The sequence below is a fragment of the Podarcis cretensis genome, assembly GCF_951804945.1.
Source record: "Podarcis cretensis genome assembly, chromosome: 13".
In the NCBI taxonomy this organism is placed as follows: domain Eukaryota; kingdom Metazoa; phylum Chordata; class Lepidosauria; order Squamata; family Lacertidae; genus Podarcis; species Podarcis cretensis.
The window spans coordinates 25,562,388-25,585,940 of NC_137182.1; the positions used below are offsets into that span (position 1 = coordinate 25,562,388).

General features: G+C 43.2%; 1 protein-coding gene across 2 annotated transcripts in view; it reads right to left on the reverse strand.

The window, feature by feature from the left end:
- The window catches only part of LOC307200698 (signal transducer and activator of transcription 5B), a 69,835-nt gene extending 64,349 nt beyond the window's left edge, over nucleotides 1-5,486 (reverse strand). For both annotated transcript variants that reach the window (XM_079949485.1, XM_079949482.1), the window contains exon 1: nucleotides 5,313-5,486. The gene's annotated coding sequence lies outside the window, so the exon portion shown is untranslated. The remainder of the gene's footprint in view (nucleotides 1-5,312) is intronic.
- Nucleotides 5,487-23,553: the final 18,067 nt, after the last annotated feature.

The following is a 23,553-nucleotide window of genomic DNA, read 5'->3' on the forward strand; positions in this document are numbered from 1 at the left end:
CAGTAAGCCAAGAACAAGCTTTGACTACAGCTCATGGTTTGCTTGGAGAAAGAAACCACAAGCCTAGGTTCAGATGTACAGTAATGTTAAGCCAAACCATGGCTTGGCTTTGGCTAATAAAGTGGCAACAGAACAGCTGGCTGCAGTTTTTGCATTATCTGCGTACTTGTTCAAACTCAGCCACGGTTTCTGCTTAGCATTACATGCAAACTGCGCCACAGATTCCTCATCCTAATGTAAATGAACACTGGAACACATTTTTCTTGTATTTTTTTCTTGTTTCCATGAATTGCCTCCCCTGTGGCAAATTTTAGCTTGTAAATTCCTGTCATCGGGGACTGCCATGGGCACACACCTGAGACTTGCCTTTAAATCCTACAGCTCTACCCCCCAATTCTCTTCCTGGTTTATGTTGTTGCCTGAGTATAAAAAACCTATAATGTGTTACAATCTATAATTGTAAATAAAATTTAAAATATCATTAAGATATCAAAAACAAAAAGCATAAAAACAAAACCAATAAACAAATAGCAGAAAGTGTGGGTGGTAGTACAGACTCTGCTTCTGAAAAGAAAGGTAAGGAAGGAAGCAGATTGTCAATTCAGAATCCTCATTCTCAAGTGTCAAGTTTCTTGGGCTTTCTTCAGAACTAGAAATTATGCTTCTGCATAAGCCATAAATTACAACAAAGACATCTCCATCTCTATAAAGTTTTTGCAAATATTGGTGAAATGGCAAATATGGGCTAATCTATTACCTTTGCACCATTTTTGCAATGAAAATTGCAATGAAAATTTCCTACTATATCCTAACTGGAGCTCACTCTTCACTAGATTCATTACACACACACAAACAAACACACAAATGGCAAAAATGTTTTTACTAACCTATGTGCTTCAGGTATGGGTGCTTCAGGTATTTTCATGGAGAAAATAGTGCAAGGGTAAAAGGTTTAACACTAAGGCAGAACTTTTCAAAGTTTTAATGTTGGTGACACACTTTTTAGACATGCATCATTTCACGACACACTAATTCAGTTTTACTAGCAAACTGGAGGTTAAACTAACCCCTTTCCAGCGCTGGGAGAAGCATGTGGAGGGTTTGCATTACAAACCTACACACTGCAGCCGACACATTAACGTGTCACGACACACAGTTTGGAAAGCTCTGCATTAAAGTCTAATTCAGTCCCCCATTAGAAAAAAAAAGTATGAAAGCTCTTCTGTAACATATACTTTAGCCTTAACTTGCAGTTTCCTTATCCTTCCCCCTGCATCCCATAACCCACTTTACTTTGGAAAGGGGGCTTGGGAATCAACACTTTGCCACACTCCGGGGTTTCCCCCTTCACAAGTCAGGAAGGAGCAACCTTATATATGCCTGCTATCCCCCACACCTAACTTAATCGTTCTCCAACCCTTTAGCACAGGAGTTGGGAACCTCTGGCCCTCCAGATGTTGTTGGACTCCAACTCACATCAGCCACAGTCAGCAAGATCAGGGATTATGAGATAATCAGTCATCCATCTGAATAGGAACATGAGGATATCGCTGGTTCCTATTGTTACACAAACTCTTCCAGAACCCGAACAAATTATCCTAATACAGAAACCCTCCTTCAGTGAACATTTCACGTTATTCTCCCCACCCCATCTGTAAAAAAGAATTCATCCCATGTTGGGTCACCTCATATCTTGGCCAATTTCCACATGCAGCATTGGCTATGTGCATATTAGTGGCTTAAAACTCAGAAAAGTCATTTTGCCCTCTGCTGCGCTTCAAGGCACATTTGCATGTTGCTACACACACCCCGGATGGTGCATTACCTGTTTGGTTTCCACAGGCCTGCAACCCATGGCTATCTCAAATGTACACACCTTAGTTTTTAACCACAAAATGAATGTGGACTGAAACTGGATGGAAGATGCTTTGAGGGGAAACAGATCAAACAGCAATATTTCAGGCTCTCCAAGTGTCCCTATTTTCCAGGGACGTCCCTGATTTAGAGAAGCCACCCAGGTTTCTGATTTGATCCTGGAATGTCCCACTTTTTTTTTAGGATGTCCCTATTTTAATTGGAGAAATGTTGGAGGGTATGGAGTTATCCAACCCCTGAGTTGTCTGAAGGCAATTCTGTATAGGGAAGCTTTTTAAAAAATAATGTTGAATGTTTTATTGTGTGTTTTTTTAAACAGATGTTTGAAGCTGCCCAGAGTGGCTGGGGCAACCTAGTAAGATGTGGGGGTATAAATAGTAAAATTATCATTATGGAATGGGACGTCCCTATTTTCATCGGAGAAATCTTGGAGGGTATGATATTTCTTGAGACAATACAGAATAGATATGGATTGTGGCTAATGTTATGTGTGCATAGATTCAAACAGCAGCAGAGGGAGCACTGTGGAGCTGGGGTAAACAGTAATATGTACACAGCCATAGATTCCTCTACTCCCCCCTTTTTTTCAAATCTACATAGCAGATTCTCTTCTCTTCTCACACACACCAGTTTCTCAGGCTTTGTGTACCTCCTTCAAACTTTTATTGTAAATGTCATTACAATGATTGTGGCACCCTGGTTTTTCTGGATGACTCCTTTGAGAAGGAGATGGTTGACCAAAGAACCCCAACCTCCCATTCAACAAAGTGTCCTGCTAGCAAGTCTTTTTGGCTTCATACACACTGCACATCTGAAGCACATTCAAAGCATATGACTTTCCCCAAAGAATCCTGGGAGCTGTGGTTTATTAAGAGTGCTAAGAACTATAGCTCTGTCAGAGGGTAAATTACAGTTCCCAGGACTCTTGGGGTGGGGGATTTACATTCTAAATGTATGATGTGTATGCAACCCATGTAACAGTCATCATACCACTCTTCAACTTCTGGCAATATTTATTTCAATAGCGGGTGCTATTTTAAGAGCACTCAGGTGAATACCATATTTTTCCGTGTATAAGACGCCCCCATGTATAAGACGACCCTTTTTTTTTAAACCCAAAATTAAGAAATTAAGTTGTTTAGCTTCCGCCAATCGCTCACCCGCCTGCCCACCACTGCTGATTGCTTGCCACAGTCACTGCCAATCGCACATCTCGCCACAGCCGCCAATTGTCTGCCTGCTTGCCGCCACCAACAACCCACCTGCTCACTTGCCACAGCCACCAATCGCCACCAGTTGCCACAGCCACCAATTGCCACAGCCACAGCCAATCGCAGACAGGCCTTGCCGCAGCCACCAATCACCCACCCAATCGCCGCTGCCAATCTCCTGCTTGCTGCTATTAATCGCACGTCCCCCTCTGCAGTCACTATCTGTGTATAAGACGACACCCAATTCCTGCCTTTTTTTTTTTTTTTAGCAAAAAGCATTGTCTTATACGCAGAAAAATACGGTAAATGGGTAGTGGTGCTGTCATCCAAATCACCAATATGCCACCACACTAATGGTCTATCAAGCAGAACTGCCTCCACAAGCAGTCAACTTGCTCAAATGCAGGAACTGAGCCCAAACCACCCCAACTTCAGTTACTAGTACAAATTGTCTCTTAACACACACCTTATTCATTTGGCACTGGCCCCTTCTTTCACCCATAAGCCCCCTTTGAATCCTCTCATCCTTGCCTCCTATGCATTATAAGCCAAGCCAACCATCTGCTATTCTGTTTCACTCCACCCAGATTGCTTGCAGACGACCTATTTAGAATCATCCTGATTTGTTTGTGCAACGTTTGCAGGGAGATTAAACAATGTTGGCTACATAATGAGCATTATTTGTTCTTTGTTTGTGGGGAGGTTATATGATGTGGCGAACAAGCTTTCCCCCAAACCTTTTAGTGCATGTTCCTGTCACTTCCCTTATTATAAAAAAAAAAAGCCTGTAGCTGTGTGCATATATTGCTGACATAAAATTCACCTACTTCATTCTTTTTCTCATTTTGAATTGAAGCTGGTTTGCAAGGGAAATGCACCAATGCAAAGCACTTCATAAGAAACAACAGGACAGATGCAGGATAGATACAGACTGTTGCTAATGTCATGTGTACACCGCTTTCCAAATCTGTAGTGGGAGCACACTGGGTGCAAGAGTAAACAGGAGTGTGTACACAGCCTGATTGTTTTGGGAAGTGGGTTCAGTGTGCAAGAGTTTCAAACCAATTGTGCAATCTGAATTGTCTCTATTTGCAGCATTCAAATGGCATCTTCCTCAAAAAACAGGGGAGGGAGAAGTCTTCCAATTTACCAACATTTGGAAAGGAAAAAGGAGAGAAAAACATGCAATAAAAGAAAACAGAGATATATAATTAAGCAGGGATTATAGAAGGGCAGAAAGCAGGTAGACAGAAGAACCCCTGCAGCATCTTCCAGCCAGCTTAATAAAACAAAACAGGAGCACTCACCTCCCTGGTATTACTGTATTGCTTTCCAGCTCTATTGGTCTTGAAGCCCTTTTACCAGCATGATTGTTTCTTCTGCTTCCTTGCTCTCACAGTAGGTTGGGTACTTGTACAGTAACCCACTCACAGGGATGCATCAGCTCCTGGTGCCTCCAGACTGTCCATATTTTGCAGGAGAGATTCAAGTGCATACTTTAACTTCCAGTTTACACAGCTAAAGTGGATTAAAGAGCTTTGTACATAGAAAACCAATAAATACGGACTTTTTGCAGTCTGGAAATGGGGGGAAAGTCATTGAAAAGTGTGCAATAAATTAGCAACAGGAAGATGTATAAACACCCCACGAGTAAATCAGGATGAATGTTCATTGTCTTATAACATTCATTGTCTTATATATGGGCACAACAGAAGTAATTATGCTCAATAAAGACCTGATGTAATCTAACCTCCCTGCAAGCAAATCAGGATGAATGTTTGTGGGCATGCACATGAAAGCTCATACTAAGAACAAACTTAGTTGGTCTCTAAGGTGCTACTGCACGATATATTTATTTCTACTGCTCAATAAACAGGTCTTCTGTAGGGGTCCTAAAACACAGAAGATACATTGGGGAGGGGGGGACTCTGCCAAGCTCTCAGAGCAGTAAAACCAGTTCTGCAGCCTCGTCTGGCCCTGCAAGTGGATGATGTGAGCTATGTTGGAGAGAGAGGTTTGGAGGAGAGAGTCTTACTCTCTAGTAGTAGCTGAGTTGGCACAATGGTGATTGCTCCAAGCACACTTAAACTTGGTTAGATTTTGCATTTACCCTCATCAACCTTTAAAAACCAGCCCAAACAAAAATACTTCAGCTAGAATCAATAGCAGACACTTAAGCTTTCCACAAATAAGCAAAGATTTTACTCACAACATTCCAGAACTTACATCAAACAAGTCTCCATTCATTGGCAGTAAAACCAAGAAGTTAAAAGGTTCCAAAACAAGTAGTTGATTTCCTTGCAAAAGGATAATGCAATCTGTGGGTTAGCAAAATCTCCCTTTAGGAGAGATTCAGTTCACTTGGCTTTTCTTGCAGCTGGGAGTCATTGGCCATGTAGCTCCTTCCTGAGAAAAATGAGGGAGCAGAGGCTGCTAGGAGCCTGCTCAACCACACCCACTGGTAATATGACCTCAGGGCTCGGGTTAACCCTTTTAATGCACGCAAGTGTGAATCAGTAACTGTATACAGTACAGTGGTACCTCGGGTTAAGAACTTAATTCGTTCTGGAGGTCTGTTCTTAACCTGAAACTGTTCTTAACCTGAAGCACCACTTTAGCTAATGGGGCTTCCCACTGCTGCCATGCTGCTGCTGCGTGATTTCTGTTCTCATCCTGAAGCAAAGATCTTAACCCGAGGTATTATTTCTGGGTTAGCGGTGTCTGTAATCTGAAGCGTCTGTAACCCGAGGTACCACTGTACAGTATTACAACAAGATGACTACCAAGAGACCCAGAGGTGAGCTACTGCCTCAATCTCCCTTGATTAGTTTTCACAGTAGTCTTTACCCATGCTGTAGTAATGCTTTTAGCCTCATCCTGTGCAAATTTATTGCTGCTGCTGTGAAAGTCTATTTATGTACCCATTACAGCCCAAAGAGCCACCAAAGCAGGGAACAGCAATTAAAACACAGCCTCATCCATTACAACATTTGACTGGCCATATGGATCATTGCTATTCCATTCCACTGTTGCACAACCCTCAGATAATCCAAATGACATTCAAATAGCAGGAGCCAGCCAGACTTCCCTTAGCTTCCTTACCCAAAGTGTCACACACCACCAGAAAGCTGGACACTTCAGTGGAAGCATAGCGAGCTCTTGTGTTAAAGGCAAGTGCTTTTACATTCTCAGCTTTGGGCCAGGGATAATTTGAGCTAAGAGCTCAGGCTTGGAACATGTACTTAATGCCTGGATTCAGCTACTATATGGGATAAATGAAGTGATAATGAAAAGAGTGGTCTTTTGCACATCTCCCATTTCCTGCACAATGTGCTTTCTCCGAATTTGAGCTCCCTGGATTTTTGTGTTCATTGACACTGTGCTTGCTTGAAGTTTGCTATAGCCTTGCACTTTTCACAGGCACGAAATACCATGCTTCTAAAAGCATTTGTTCCAGATATCAGCAACAGCCAGGTTTAGTGCCAGTTTCTATTTCACTTCCACATGCCTCTTTATATTTTCAGATTTGTTAGCTGCTGAGATTACCGTAGTTTGCTTATTTGAAGGATACAGATTAGAGGTTTAGGAAAGCTAGAAGGAGAGGTTTTCTGTAGTGCTTTTGGTTCTTTCTTTCTTTCTTTCTTTTGGAACTTAAGCACTGCTTTGCAAACCAAAAAAAAGGGGGGGGGGGAAGTCTTCACAGAGCAGCTTGCAACAATAAACCCGTCAGAGATACAATCAAAAACCGTAAAAATTAAGTATTGCAAGAAATGCAATAATAAAATATTATAAAACAGATGAAATCATTTTAATCGAAAACTGCCAACAAATTCCTAGAAGTGAGCAGGTTCATGCTTGGTGAAAGACCTGCAGCAATATATTTTTCCCCCTTTCTTTTCTAGAACATAATTAAAAGTACAGATTGTCGGTGTTTGTCTGATTTCGAAGTGAAACATGTTCCACAGTGCTGGCACTGCTACACTAAAGGCTATATTCCAAACAGCCACAGAGCAAATCTCTGGCATATCATGTGGCAAAGACAAGGCAGCCTTCTCCCACAGATGACCATAGCAGCTTGGCAAAGATGTGGAGAATGTGATTCCTTAGATACCCTGGTACCAAATTGTTTAGGGCTTTGTATGCTAACAGCAGACGTCTGGTGGTATTCAACTAAGTTTTTGAGCAGGCTTATTGAAATTAACAGGCCTTAGTCATGTCCATTAATTCAAATGGATCTACTCCACGTAAAACTTAGTTGAATGCCACCCACTTAACTTGGCTCAGGATCATATTGGTACGACTGTAGTATATAAAGGGAGGTTGCCATCATTTGTGGAGCCTCCTTAAGGCACACAGAGTTGTTTTGAGCAAGAAGAAAAGGCACCTACACTTTCTATAACAAAATCAAGGCCCTACTTAAGACACTGTACCAAAATCTTGTTAATGCTGAAGGAACCCAAAGCATAGGGCAGTTAGCTGATGAACTACATTTTCAAGAGTTCAAGTTTCAAATTCTTCCTGCACTCCCTGTTTCTGATATATTGGTTTCTGGTTGAGAACAGGGTAAGCACCAGATGTTTCATGGCTGCAGAATGTGTCACTTGTCGGAGCTATGCAATAATTTGGTTTGTTATACTGTAGTCGGATGGCTTGTGTATCAGTTTCTCTCCAACTTGCAAGACAAGGAGTCCTTCTAAGAAATATAACGCCCACAACAGACATAGCTAGGGGGAAGAGGCTTACTCATCTGTAGAACTCACTGCTGTAAGGTTTCCCATTTTAACAAGTTAAAATAATTATCAGTTTTGGGAAAGTACTCAGTGGCAAACATTGCAATAACTTATAACGGTAACTAATGCTTATGCTGCCAGGTTTATGCAGATGAATAATGAAGACAAATGCTTCTGTTCTCCCTGAGATCAGCAAGCTGCTTTCCTTCTGCCCATGGCGATAACTTCAAGATTTAATCTCAGCCAGGATCACTAGAGTTCACCCCTATTTTCAGTACTAGAGTTCAGCTCTGGAATAAAGTCAAAGGCTTTATTACTTAGCCAAGAGCCATCAACTGTACACACATACACACACACCAAACACACACCAAGAACCTTGAAAGCACATCACACCCAGCCTTCTACAGTTCAACATTACTAACAGCCAATAGCTCATTGCAAAAAGGAAACATACAGTACAGTATTCCTATATAAATTTGTAATTTGACTCGGTACTTCTAACTCAGAACCGGCAGACAGCTTTCTCTTCTCTTTTCTTCTTCCCCAGCTTTCATTGCTCTAAACTGTATCAGCAATCAACCATATGGGATCTGGCTGACCGCTTTTTAATAGATAGGATGGCAGCTAGGAAGCTGCTTAGATCCAGTGGGTCTGAATGGTCAGTAGGAAGGCCAATATATCCTCTTCTCTCCAATCCATTTTGTTCCCTAGACCCATTACTATATAATGAGACCCATTACTATATAATGTTCTGTTTTGGGTGGCTATGCAGACTGCACTGTAGCACCATGTGTCCTAACATGTCCACATGAAAAACCTTATTTGCGCCGACTCAGCAGTAAAACATTAAAAATGCCCCACTTGGGCACAAAGCTTTAAAGCCCAGACCTGTGCCTAGAAGTCTGGCACAAAAGGAAGTCCTTAGGGACAACTTGTGGAACAAGAAAAGTAATGGTGGAAAGAGTGCCTCTGAGTATGTGCAGAATGGTTTGCAATCACCCTTTAGCACCCATAAACAGCCCCACATGTTTACACAGGGAGTGGAAAGGTTCCAAGTCAGTATGCCGTTGCTCCTTTGCTAGTGATGTCATAGGCATTACCCAATAGCTGCCCAAGAGTCATGCCCCACCCTCTGTATACATAACAACTACCCAAACAGCTCTGGGGAAACATATATTTCCCCTGACACAAAATATTGCATGGGGAATATGTGCTATCCCTGCAACAGAAGCACAGATAACTAGATGGGGGGGGGGTTACGTTTTCCCCAGTAATCTTTTCGGTTGTGGGTCAGGACAAGGTGTCTTTGATAGGATGGGCTGCTCTTCTTGCCCTATCCTTGTTTAAAAATAGAAAGGGGATAATGAGAGAGCTATACAGTGGTACCTTGGGTTAAGAACTTAATTCGTTCCGGAGGTCCCTCCTTAGCCTGAAACTGTTCTTAACATGAGGTACCACTTTAACGAATGGGGCCTGCCGCTGCGCGATTTCTGTTCTCAACCTGAAGGTACTATTTCTGGGTTAGCGGAGTCTGTAACCTGAAGCGTCTGTAACCCGAGGTACCACTGTAGTCTTGTGAGCTTGCAGATGCTGCTGAACCACAACTCCCATTGCCCTTGACCATTGCCCATGCCTCCCCCTTGGGCCTTTTCAGTTGTGTTTCTACACCTGCAGAATACTCTCCCCAGTGAGGTCCACCTGAGACCATTGTTGCCATCTTTTCAGGGCCAGGTAAAGACTTGCCTCCCCTGCACCTGATTTTGTTCTACATAGTTCGGTTGGTAGAGCCCAAGACTCTTAAATCTCAAAGCTGTGGGTTCGAGCCTCACGTTGGGCAAAAAGATTTCTGCAATGCAGGGGATTGGACTAGATGACCCCCAGGGTCCCTTCCAACTCTACAATTCTATGTTTCTACTGTTCACGTGCTGCCAAGGCTTCCTGTGGGCTGTTATGAAGGGTGTTTGTGGGTGCTTGTTTGTTGTACATATTAATGTGGGTATGCATGGACATGTGTATGTGTTGTGTATGCATGTGTATTAATGACTTAAAGGCATATGAAAATATTAACATTTTACAGGAATCTTTCTATGGCATGATGTATTGATGTTTACGTTTTTAAATTTAAGTCAGTTGTGGAATTTTTAGTCAACAAGCAACTAATACTGTAAGTCTAGAAGAAGCAACACTGGATGGGCCCGTCCCAACCTTTGACCTTCCAGGAATTCCTGGACCATTATGGACTCTTTCAGGCCCTTAAACAAGTTCACGGCAATCCTTTTTGCAGTTTTCGTAGGTCCTCTTCTGCCTACCTCATGAAAGGGAAGCCAGGAGGGCTAATACTAATCAGCAGTCAAAGACACTTGCTGGAGAGAGAGGGAGAGAGAGAAATGACTAAGTATTTGCCTGGACTGGTGTTCTGTCATGGGGGTGTGATACTGAAACTCTGAGCGATCCTTGCCCCCACCCCCCGCCCCGCAAGGAGGCTTGAAAGAAAAAGTGTTGAAAGCACTTTGCAGACTGAGAGGTACTACCGAAATGATTAACAAACAGAAAGTTCTACTATTACTATTAGGAACGTTCAGAGAATGCGCCTTAGAACTTCTCTGAAAACCACACCCGATAGAATGATAGGGTGAGCAGAATCATGAAAACGGTGGCTGCGTCTCTTGTCTCTGGAGAAAGAGAGGCAACAGGGGCTACATCAAGGCGGCAGCCAGTGCCTTTTCTCTTTCTGAAAGCAGCTTCCATGAATCCTGTGTGCTCTGACACAGACTCTCCGCAGGAAACAATATTCAGAGCAGTTGCCTGCGCTTCAGTGCTTTTGGGCTCCCTCCAGGGAGTTTCCTCCTATACTTTCACTTTCAGTCGTAGCTGAGACTCCGGCGACAACCACTTCTGAGAATGCAGCACACTTTGGGTGGGACTGAAGTTGGGCTGCGCTCTATCCCTGCCAAGTGTATCAGTTACCCAATATCTGTGGCGTAACGTAACCCTTTTGTAACGTGCATTGATCTAAAATTATTTTTTCATTTTTTTTTGTTTTTATTTTTTAAAGTTGACAAATCTGACAGAAGTGTTGTCATCTGAAGTTTTCAGAGAGCTTTATAATAATACCAGGAGCAGCCAAGATTGGCAAGGTTGGTGGATTATCAGTTGGTAAAGCATGAGACTCTTGATCTCAGGGTCGTGGGATAGAACCCCACATTGGGCAAAAGATCCCTGCATTTGCAGGGGGCTGGACTAGATGACTCTCATAGTCCCTTCCAACTCTACAATTCTATGATTCTATTATATTTTTCACAAACATACCCCTTCCAGCACTGCAGCCATCTGCTGATCACCACAATCATATATATTCATATATGATAAATAAAATGGTGTTTATTGTTGAACTGTTATAATATGCTGGTTGGGTAAGGTGACTAAAGCTCCAATTAAGTCTTAAAATAAAACCAAACACTTTTTCCTTTAGATGCCATCAATATTAGGATAGTTTGCATTTAATATAATACACTGATTTCTCTGATACTTGTGTAAAAGATCACCTAAAAATAAAAGTATAAGCACTGTGTATTTACCTAAGGTGGTTACCCAAGTGACAGCTTATCATTAAAATGCTTATCTATTGAGAAATATTGTATCTCACTAGACACAGGGGTTTTTTGCCCTCAGGATAGCATCACCATTTAGGATACAAATGCATGAACTTCTGGATTCTGTACTATATTTCAGACATAGCAGACTGTCCCAAGTACACTTTAAGCAATATTGTTTCATACTGAGATTCTTGAATAGTTCTGTTCAGTAAGGATCACCAAATTGTCCACTCTGAAGTTGTAATGAAAAGTACCAATCATGCGTTAGTACTAAGAGGGTAGTACACAGGGAATTCACGGATAATTTTCAGAGCTTCATTATATAGTGCTAAGTAAAATGCGTTTTTATCTTCTCTGAACTGGGTATATGACGCACACATGACGTTTACAGTACTTGATTTGTATCTCTTCCTACTGCTTCAATGATCCCAGAGATCTCTTCTTCAAGAGGTGTGTTCAGTTGCATTCTCCCCCCTTCTCCATCAGATAGGAAGAAAAATTTCCCAGATGGATGAATCTTTTCCAGGTGCCCCACAAAACAAACGGGCTTCTCAATGTATTGCACCAACTGATTTGTGGCTACGCGATCCCAGGGTCCTTGCAGCAAGTCTGCCATTTAGGAATTGGAATCGAAACTCACCACAATCATATACTCTGAGCACAAGCTCAAAGCTCAAGCTCAAAGTGTTCAAGAATGCAGCTGTTGGGAACAGACAACTGAAACATTCATTTTAGAGAGGGGAGAGCTGTCCTTGAAAATGATTATTCATGAGACAACTGCCATGATTTCAAGACTCTGCAGTTTCAGAACTGCTTTTTTGATTCAATAAAGCATACCACATCTGGTTGTTGTTTTTTTAAGTACTATGAAATGACTTCCAGAAGTGTGCACTTTGTACAGCAAGTTTGCATAAATAAAAAATTGGTAACTGAGTGGACAAGAGTAAAAAACAAAAACACAGAAGTACGGTAAGCATTGCTGAGTTCAACCCAAACAAGGGAAGTAACCATGCATCACTCTGAACTAGCAAAAGTTGTGAACTTTGTCACATAGGTTCCATTAACAAAAAGAGTGCAACAAGTAGCTATTGGTATAAATTGTCTTTGAAAATCACCATTGTTGAGAGGGCAGGGTTGAGGAGAAAATACTACTGACAGTTTGGAACCATCAGCCTTTGGAACATAAGCTATTTAGCTAACTGAACTGTACTGGGAGAAGAGAAAAACCCCATCCTTAAAATACATCAGTCAACAGCAGCAAGAACAAAAATTTCCATCTGATCTCCCCCTGTCTCCAACCACATGCAACTCATATACGTCATGTATGAGTAACTCGTATAATTCATACTCATATACCTACTAACCCTATACCCATAACACATGAATGACGTAGGTGCTCCTGCCGTAATAAATCTATTGGTCTTTTTATGGTGCCACAAAACTCTTTCAATCAGACACAAGCTTTATAACAAGAGTTTTGCATTTATTTTCACGCAGCATTTGTGCCATCTGGGTTTTGTAATCCACAAATAAGACTCAATTGGCCAGTCTTAAGTTTTGCTCTGTTCGTTCACCCATGCAACTTGTTTCAGACAATATCACCATCCATGAACAACAGGAAGATAAGGAGGACCTTCTAGAGGAAGAGCAGGAAAATGATGTGGCAGAGGAAGCAGGTGAGAAAGAAGAGAACAATTCTGACTTGGGTGAAGAGGATGCTGAACTGAATGGAAATGCAGGTTTGTATGTGAGTGCCCTCTAAGAGGAAGCTGAGGATTTTATGTTCCGCAAAGAGTACTAATTCACTGCACGTGGGTCCTTCCCATGTATGTCACAGTGTTGGATATGTAAAGTATAAGAACTGTAAAGTGCTATGTATTCTATTTTAATGTTAGATTCTCAAAACCATGGGCTACAGAACAGATCACATGACATAGCTGTGCAGACAGGACCCGTCACAGGCAGCCAAAGTCAAACGTGGACAATCGAAGGGGTTCTCGCAAGCATCGTGGGGATAGAGAGGGAAATGAATAAAGTGGGAAACTCTGGGAATCACGAGGGATGTAACCTTGCAAACTGTGCTATAGTTTACAAGCAATAGCCATTAACTGACTTTTCTTGTAACGTAGTGATGAAGGCATTTGAATTCAAGGACTCCGCAATAAGGACATATTAGAGCTGTGCAAACAGCTGGGAATCTTGAAGGTTCAAGGTTATGTTCAAGAAGGACAGATAATTTCAGCAGATGCAAGAATTATTTAATGTTACTTGTCTTATCTCAAGCTTGACAATGTACTGCAGTGTTAATAATGTTACTTTTTATTTAAAAGTGTTCCGCAGGTGGTGCCAAGTAACAGAGGCTTTAATTTCAAAATGTAGGAAATGCTTACCAGCTCTATGTCATGTTAGCAAGCATCAATATTTGAGGAAAGCTTATTTTTGACCCTTTTTCTTTTCTTTCTTTAAAAGGTGTGCATTGAACAGAGATTTTATTCTTTTTCTGTGTTGAATCACTGCCAACTTTTGCTGTTCCTTTGCAGTACAATTCACTGAGCACTGGGAGCCTGCCAACTCTTAGTTTGCAAAGGAACAGCAAAGGCGTATACTGAAATTCCCTTTTAAATTTTCCTTTCCTTTTACAACAAAAAATCAAACACATTATGTGGATTTCTGTGCTGAAACAGAGAGACCTTAGTTTTAGAATGGAAAGCTTCAACTCCTATGGAAATTTTTGATGGATAGAGAAGTTTACATTTTAGTATCAGAGTTTATTTTTTGCCTGCAAATATCCTTTTTTTTTTTTGGTACTAAATGCAACCAAGAGAAAAAAAAATGAAACAAATAAGAAAAGAAACATCTTAATTTTGAAACATCTCCTTTTCATTATGAGTTTGCACAGCTAAAATCAACACCACCAGCAGAACTGTGGACATCACTCTCAGAGTGCACCGGAAAAGCATACTTTGTCCTATTCCAGTATACCTGAAGGAGCGTCTCCACCCCCATCGTTCTACCCGGACACTGAGGTCCAGCACCAAGGGCCTTCTGGCGGTTCCCTCACTGCGAGAAGCCAAGTTACAGGGAACCAGGCAGAGGGCCTTTTCGGTAGTGGCGCCCTCCTTGTGGAATGCCCTCCCACCAGATGTCAAAGAGAACAACAACTACCAGACTTTTAGAAGACATCTGAAGGCAGCCCTGTTCAGGGATGCTTTTAATGTTTGATGTATCATAGTATTTTAATATTCTTTTGGAAGCCGCCCAGAGTGGCTGGGGAGGCCCAGCCAGATGGGCGGGGTATAAATAATAAATTATTATTATTATTATTATTATTATTCTCCTTGTGTTTTTAACAGGACAGCAGCACCTTATAAGTGACTGGCTGAACCCGACTAATGTACTTACAGTCTGCATCTTGCAGGAGGGTTAAGTGCATGAGTTGTACATTGCATCAAGGTTGCGGATGCAAGGTGGAGTTCTGCAAGCCAGAGATTTACAGTTTCACACTGTAAAACTCTCCCATGCTTGCCTTCCTTTATTGGCCCCACAAGAACACATAGTATTTAGAATAATTTTCTTTATCTTATCGGCACTCATAGCATTGCTGCCACTGTAATTACCCTCTTTTGGCACACAATGGGTTGGCAACTGTTATTATTGCAGGAATATTTTCACCGCTATCTTTTTTATTGGCAAGTCTCTTGTCATTTGGATGGAGACTGCACTGCATGTCATGGTTCACAACCTGGTTGGTTGTGATCCTGTACTAGTTGCAAGTATTTCTGCACTTACAATGGTGGCTGGCCCCTTTTTTGGTTTTTGGGGGCCTGAGTTAACCCTGATGCCCCCTTTAACAAGAGCATGAAGCACGACATCATTTTCACCCACAGAATGGATACTTCCCCCCCATCCTCCTTGCATTCTAAAGCATCTTCCTTCAACACAGGAAAAAACTCCCGCAAGGCTGAACTAACTCTGCCCACACATTGGAGGGACTCTTTGATTTATTTCCTATGATCAGTAACTGTTCTCAAAGATTCCTCCTTTAACTGCTGCAAGAACACCTCAAGCACACCAAAAATCCAATCTGTCCTGCGCTTCTTTGTTAAAATGTGTTATACAGTGGTACCTCGGGATACAAACGGGATCTGTTCCGGAGCCCCGTTCGCATCCTGAACAGAACGTAAGACGCGACAGCGCGTCTGCGCATGCGCAGGTTGCGTTTTGCCGCTTCCGCGCATGCACACAACGTCATTTTGACCATCTGCGCATGCGTGAGCAGCGAAACCCGGAAGTAACATAGACCAAAACATTGATCATTAGAACACACAGTGCGCATGTGTTACTCTGTGGGTCAAGTGAGAAGCTTCATAGGTTAGCTATAACCTGCAGAGACAGGGCTGAATCTGTACCCATCTTCACTAATGGGGTACCTGTGGCCAACCCAAATGCTGTTGGAGGCTGCATGTTCCCCATCACCGTTGTGGAGCACCCACCAATTGTATACCAGGAACTTTGTGTGTGTGGAAACAGATGAAAGTGATGGCCATTTCACCACCTGTTTTTTTGAGCGCATTACATAATTATAAATAATATGGTAAGGACTTTCACTATTACTAGCAGCAATTACTGTCAAAATGACAAAAGTGCTGAGAAGCAGTTTGAAAAAGTGTGTATGGTAAAGAAACAATTACTACCAATAATACCTACAGTAATTATATAATCGCTTCTTTTGCATCCTACGTACAGAAACTGCATTCCTCTGTGGGAAGGAAGGGTGAGGAGAACAGACACAATTTCATGTCATGCATTTGAAACATAGACACCTTACCACAGTATTCAGTTTCCCTTGGATCAGAGAACAGAGAAATGGGAGAAGCTTGAGCCAGAACTCACAGGAGCTGCTGTCATTATTCTGGACTGACTTCTGCACAGGTCAGAGGACTGAAAGACAGAAACAGCAGTAGGAAAGCGATGCATGTGCTACCAGATGCTTTGGGGAAAATGGGGGGTGGGATACACAACTGCAAAAACAATGATTTTTCACAGAACAGCGTCTTTCTAGATTTCCACCTCATAATTATTTTCCAGATTTGAAAGAATCCTTCAAGATCCCACCAAGGATCAGTTGGAATTCCAAGTGTGTGTGTGTGTGTGTGTGTGTTCCAGTCTTTCTCAACCTTGGGTACCCAGGCCCTCATCGACCTCCACCATTATGTGGATAGAGATACCATTTCATGTAGTCTTTGGCCACCTGGTGCCCTCTAAATATTTCGGAGTACAACTCCTATCAGCCCTAACTGGCTGGGCACCAGGTTGGCAAGGCTGATGCGGCTAATGCTAGTGCAACACTGAGGCAGAATTGCTACGTCTCTCCTCCACATGCCCTTTCCAGCATCTAGACAGGCTGTGGGGCTGTCACCCTACTGTGAATACAAGGGGCTTGTTGGCAGAGGCGTACCTAGCAAGGAGCTGTATTGGCACATGCCCAGAGCAACATGCAGACGGGCTCCTTGCTACTCCGAGCCAGAGTGGAGAGATGCAACTTTTGTCTCCATCCCCATTGCTCAGCCTGGACACTGAGGTCCTCCTCTGAGGGCCTTCTGATGGTTCTCACACTGCGAGAAGCGAAGTTGCCAGGAACCAGGCAGAGGGCCTTCCCGGTAGTGGCGCCCGCCCTGTGGAACGCCCCCCCCCATCAGATGTAAAAGAAGTAAACAACTATCTGGCTTTTAGAAGACATCTAAAGGCAGCCCTGTTTAGGGAAGTTTTTAAGGACTTATGTTTTTATTATGTTTTTAGATATGTTGTAAGCTGCCCAGAGTGGCTGGGGAAACCCAGCCCGATGGGTGGAGTAATAATAATAATAATAATAATAATAATAATAATAATAATTCCCCCACCTGGCCAGCCTAGATACGCCTCTGGCTGCTAGATGCACCAAGGCAGTTCAGAAAAGGTTAATCTGCAAATAATGAACCGATGAACATGTGATGTGAGTGTCCGACTGGGCCTTTGACCCTTCAACCTGCTAATGAGCCAGAAAATCACTTGTGCGACTTCCTCATCCTTTGCTAAGTGCAGTACTCTGTGGGGGCAGGGTGGGGGGAGAACTGGGAAGCTCCTGTTACCAAACCTCCAGTACATTCTGTCCCTGCGTAGTCACTGGATGGGATTGTCTCAGGGACTCGCCCCCCTCCTTATTAGACCGGGAACCTTTGGTCCCCTTTGGCCTGGTTACTGGAGCACAATCTGCTGCCCAAACACATATTCCTCCAGCTGCATGCATGCGTTTTGGTTTTTTTTTAATATAGCAGCAGCGCAACACTTCCTGCATTTTGAGGACTACCATAGTTGCTGGCATAGCTCAAAGCTACATCTGCATCCAGGCAGCAGGTTCTTGCATGGCCAACATAGCACTGAAGTGGATGAATGAGGTACATAAAGGAAAAGATTGCTAAAGAGCAGTCCTTCTTCTCAACACAGTCACTCTCCTGTTGTATTGAATCAATCTATTCCTGCTAGGCTGCAGTTTACAGTGTTGGCAATGTGCCAACTGTTTGAACTGTTATTATTAGTGTCACTCAGTGCTTTTTTTCTAAAGAGATGTTTAGGAGTACTCTCATTTTGCTCAAAGAAAATAATAATTTTATAGTTCAAAGCGGGGAAAATAAATACAGTAAATGGACAAAAGTACAAAGATTCACAAAATGTTTACAGGTATGCATACCCCTGCGTCCCCCCAGAAAAAAGCACTGGTGTTACTTATTCATCACCTTCCACAGATACTGCTCAGGATGATGTACACAATGGCTGTGTACACATTATACCTTAAAAGCACATCTTCCACCCTGAAAGAATTCTGGGCACAGTGGTTTGCTAAAGTGCTGCTGGGATTTTTTCCTCTGTGATGGGGTAAATTATAGTGCTCATAATTCTTTGAGGGAAAGTGTGTGTGTGTTTGTCTGAATGTGCTTAAAAACATAGTGTGCACACTGTGTGACAAGACAGCTAAGAATAAGTCATTGAAAACAACACAGAAAATAACAACAAATGAACTGGAAAAACAATTAAAATGAGACACCTATAGTAGGGACCTAGTCACCCAGCTGGGAGAGCTTGTGTGAAACATGTCTATGTTAGTTTCCAGAAAGTGTGCAGGTAGTGGACACCTGTCATATCTTGACGGGAATGCTGTTCCACAGAACTGAGGAAGCCACACGAATCAGGGCTCATCTACACTTCCGTTTGTCCCATGATTTCTTCCATTTTGTCCTGTGATTTCTAAACATGGATCTGAGAGATTCTTCTTTTGTCCTTTCCCCTGGGAAAACCTGTTGTTTGCTGAATTGGAACACCAATCTGCGGAAAACCCAATTGACATTTATTCTGATTCAGCAGCACACAGCGGGTTTTCCCCAGGGAAAGTGGAGGAATGAAAGCAAAACCTCTCAAGCCCATGTCTAGAAATGGCAGAACAGATAGGTGAGCAGAAATGGCAGAACAAACGGATGAACCCTAAAAGCCTTGCTTCAAGTTACCTTGGAGTAGACCTCTGAGGTCTTTGGAACTTGCAGGAGAAATTCTCCCACAGAACACAGTTTGTATATGAGGGATTTAAGGTGGTCTCTCAAGTAACCTGGTCCTGAGCTGCACAGAGCCTTATAGGTTGGTACCAACAGCTACATATCTTGTATGGCAAAAAAAATAAAAAATATGCATACATTTTAGGACCCCTGAATATGAAAAATGCATTTCCTGGGATGTAAGGAGCCGTGACCGTTCTGCAAAATACCCTGCATTGCAATTTGTTTGTGTGGCTCTGTACAGCGACTGGCAAAATACCAATAACCAACTGCATTTTAATTGTAGTAGAAAAACATACCCTCCAACATTTCTCCAGTGAAAATAGGGACATCCCATTCCATAATTATAATTTTACTATTTATACCTTACACAGTTTACTGGGTTGCCCCAGCCATTCTGGGCACCTTCCAATATATCTAAAAAACACAATAAAACATTAAACATTAAATAAAATTACCTATACAGGATTGCCTTCAGACGACCCAGGGGTCGGATAACTCCATAGCTCCCAACATTTCTCCAATGAAAATAGGGACATCCTAAGGAAAAGTGGGACATTCCAGGATCAAATCAGAAACCGGGATGGCTTCTCTAAATCAGGGACGTCCCTGAAAAATAGGGACACTTGGAGGGTCTAGAAGAAAGAAAAGGTTATTTGATGAGATACGTCATACCAGAACCTTTGAAAGTAGCCTTCCATATGTGTGGCTCAGGCAGATCTTTGCCACAACTCCTCTCTAACGTTCTGGTGACAAAACCCGCAACCTCCTGCCCCCTGCTCTGTTTTTAAAACTACCCTTTCACATAAACGCGGGCCTAAAACGCAGCCATGGCAAGGCAAACACTCCCGAAAGGCTCGTTAAATGCAGAAGACCAGCTATACGATCACAGGGTGCTGATGATCTCTAATTGATTTCCAAGAAAGCTGTCCCCTTCTCATTCAGCATCGGAAGCACTAAAGTGGACAGTTTTCATGGTAACCCTTCTCCCTCTAAAGGGTACTGGCAATTACCTTCTAAAGCACAACCACCTCTTTAGTCAAGAGATGAGACAGTGGGGGTGGGGGGGGGGAGAGAGAAAGAGAATGAGGCTCCTTGAATGCTCCCACTTCTTCCTGCTGCCAAACACGTTTTTTTGTGAATGCACTAAGCCGTTTACTCCCCAGCTGTGCCGCAGACTGCCTGAGGATCCAAGCCTGAGTGATATGCTTTCTCTTCTAGCACCCTGCTGCCCTTATTATTGCATAGAGCCTCCTGGGTGGAATCTGGAACAGGGGTCATGCCACGGACACTGCTGTTGCCACTGTCTGTTGCTGCTTCCATCAACTGCATTTCAGTTCCGAGACTCCAGCTGCTGCACAATTCTTGTTTGGAGCCGGATGGCCCAGCTGTGGCTGTTTGCTTTTTAGGAAAACTAAGGAAAGGCTTTAGAAATAGTACAGATAACATTGCTGACCTGTTGGCAATCTTTCTGCCGATTATATACTTTAAAAAAACAACACTGAAAATGTTAAATTTAGGTGGAATCTAGACACATATTAAAAAACGTGAAAATGCTTTTTAAAGAAAACATTTGAAAATATATATTGAATTTGCCATAGCTCACCATCACCGTCTAGTGTCACATTTGTATAATGCACTTTACAACACACGTAAAGCTTTTTATTTGCAGCTGTATAGCTGAATCCTTAGCAACGTTACAAAGGTGAGAAACAAACTGTCAGCCAAATGAAACTGGAGATAAGTCACTGGATCTCTGGACTCTGCTTTTTAAATGAGATGCAATCGTAGGAGGAGTTTCTTTAATTCTTGTTAGCAGTGGGGGGGGGGCTTTCCCCTGCACTGTTTTCCCAATCAAAATAATCCAATATTTCTTTATTTTTCTCTCCATGGGACAGAGATGCCTGGGGGTACAATTTTGATTAGATTAAAAAAAGTGCTCTTTGCACATTTATTTTATTTAGTTTCATTTTTGTATTTCCCACGCCCCCACCCTTTCCTCCTGCAGAAGCCAAGGGTGGCTAACAACAACCAGCAAATACGAACATAATAAAATAGTTAAAGCATCAGCAAAACCTATGATTTGAATCAAGGATTAAAATATGACACCACAAACAATTAAAGTAGTTATGTTCCCAAAGCCTGACTAAACAAATGCATTCTTATTTTGCACCTGAATGTGGGAGGCACAACCAAATTTTACTCAATTACATTTTGGTTTGTATACAAAATAAAACTGAGAGCTTCGGTCATTGATCTCTCCCACACCATATTGTTTTGGACTTGGGAAAAACAGAGTATTGGAGAACATGAGTTTTCTCAGACATGTCACACCCATGTCCTTATTTCACCACCACCATGTTATAGGGCCTGTTTTGCTGCATTGTTGGAATGCCCCAGATTGCAAAGACAACAATGGTGTCCGTTCCATTCTTTTTACTTTCTGGCTTCCCATCATGACAAGAGAATCTGTGGCCAGCTGCCAATCATCAAGTCTAAACCAGCAGAATCAGTTTGGCCATATTAAGGGGGTGAAAAGATGTACCCTAGCAGTACTGAGTTGCATGGTATGGCTTTGGGGCAAGTTGCAGCTCCCCTCAGTCTTATTCCTCACAATCTGTAAAATGGGAGTAAGGTATGGGTGAGGCCGTGGGCTGCATGTGCAGTAACAGTAAGAGTGATACCTTAGCTTTTCTACTTTGCATTACAGTGGAACCTCAGTTTTCGAGCATCTCGGAAGCCAAACATTTCCAAACCCAAACACCGTGCCTCATAAGTCAAATGGCTTCCGTTGCATGTTTTTCAGTTTTCTCTATGGAAATTGCTGACAGCCCTTTGCACCTTGGTTGCTAAACGTTTTAGAAGTGTAACGGTCTTCTGGAACAGATTACGTTCAACAACCAAGGTTCCACTGTATTTATAAAGAACTTTTTCTTAAGTGTTCACTTCAGCTGAAGAAAAGGCAGGGTGGGGAATCAGACTTTGGAAAAAGGCAAGCAGCTTATGATACCCAACACCAGGCCCCTGTGGTCCTCTGTGCACCTTTCTAGCAATCAAGTCTAGCAGCTCAGTGGGTTCAGGCAGTCTGTAACAGTTGCACCTGCACCAGGTAAAAAAAGTTGACCAGAAAGAAGAGCCAGCAGAAGCCATTCGTTGCACTGGGCAGTGGAACTAGGAGGATCCAGTAGTTATACTAGACTCAGAAGGACTCACTGCCACCTCAGCCCATATTATGATGCTGGAGATGGTGAAGAGCAGCAGCGATCAGGCTGGGAGGACCCTTGGCTTGCAAGCTTCCCTGTTGGTTCAGGGATTGGGAGCAAGAGAGGGATGGGCCTCCTTTCATTCCCACTTGCAGGATCAGGCATCAGACTTCCCACACCCCAAGCCAAATAACAAGAGACCAAAGAAACTGGTTTTGGGTCAAAACAGGCCACAGCTTTATTGAATACAGATGAAAGAGGTTTGGCTTGGGCATGGGGCAATCTAAATACTTCCGGCATGGTCAATCCAGGCGGGGGTTCCCCGCAGGGACTGCCGTTTGGGGGAGTGCCTTCGGCCCTGGCCCCACCTGGGCACACGGACATGGCCACTTCCCCCAGATCCGTTTAACGGGATACCCCAGCATTTGGAGGGGCAGGCGAAGACTACAACCTCCCCTCCATCTAAAACAAAGGATTGCCCCAATGCCCAACCAGTTGTGACGATTGCTATGAAATAGGCAAAAGCACCAGGTCAGTGCCAATTAGCCAGGTGGGCAAATTCCTACCGGGCCCCTTAAAGGACGGCGACCTCTGTAGCCACAACAACGTCATTGACTATCAGCTTAAACCAAGGGTAGGTGGGTGGGGAAACCCAGCACAGAAACAAACAGGCTGAGCCCCAGGTGCTGGCCGCTTAAATGAGCAAGGGGGTGGATCCGAGGGAAGCCCACCGTTGGTTCCATCGGCTGTGCCCCCAGCACAATCCAAGCCATGGCTTGCAGCCCCATTTGCCAAAGCAGGGAGCAGGCCAGAGCCAGTTTGAATTCCCTCGTCAGGGCCCCAGTGAAGCCTCCTCCGTCCTGCAATGCCATCGCACGAAAAGGGTGAGCGGGTTTGTGCATGCAGTGTTCTCCGACTAAGGTAAAGGTAAAGGACCCCTGGACGGTTAAGTCCAGTCAAAGGCGACTATGGGGTTGTGGCGCTCATCTCGCTTTCAGGCCGAGGGAGCCGGAGTTTGTCCACAGACAGTTTTCCAGGTCGTGTGGCCAGCATGACTAAACCTCCACTGGCGCCCAGAGGACCGTGACAAGTGCCAGAGTGCACAGAAACACTGTTTACCTTCCTGCTGCATGCTTTCGAACTGCACTGGCGTGCTTTCGAACTGCTAGGTTGGCAGGAACTGGGACAGAACAACAGGAGCTTACCCCCGTCGCAGGGATTCAAACCTGCTCAGTGGTTTAGACCACAGCACCACCCACGTCCTCCCCCATACACGTGCTCCTCTCTAAATCTGGAGATACTGTAGCCTTATGAGGCTTTGCCCTCGGGTGGGAAAAATATTGCGCCTGGGAAAG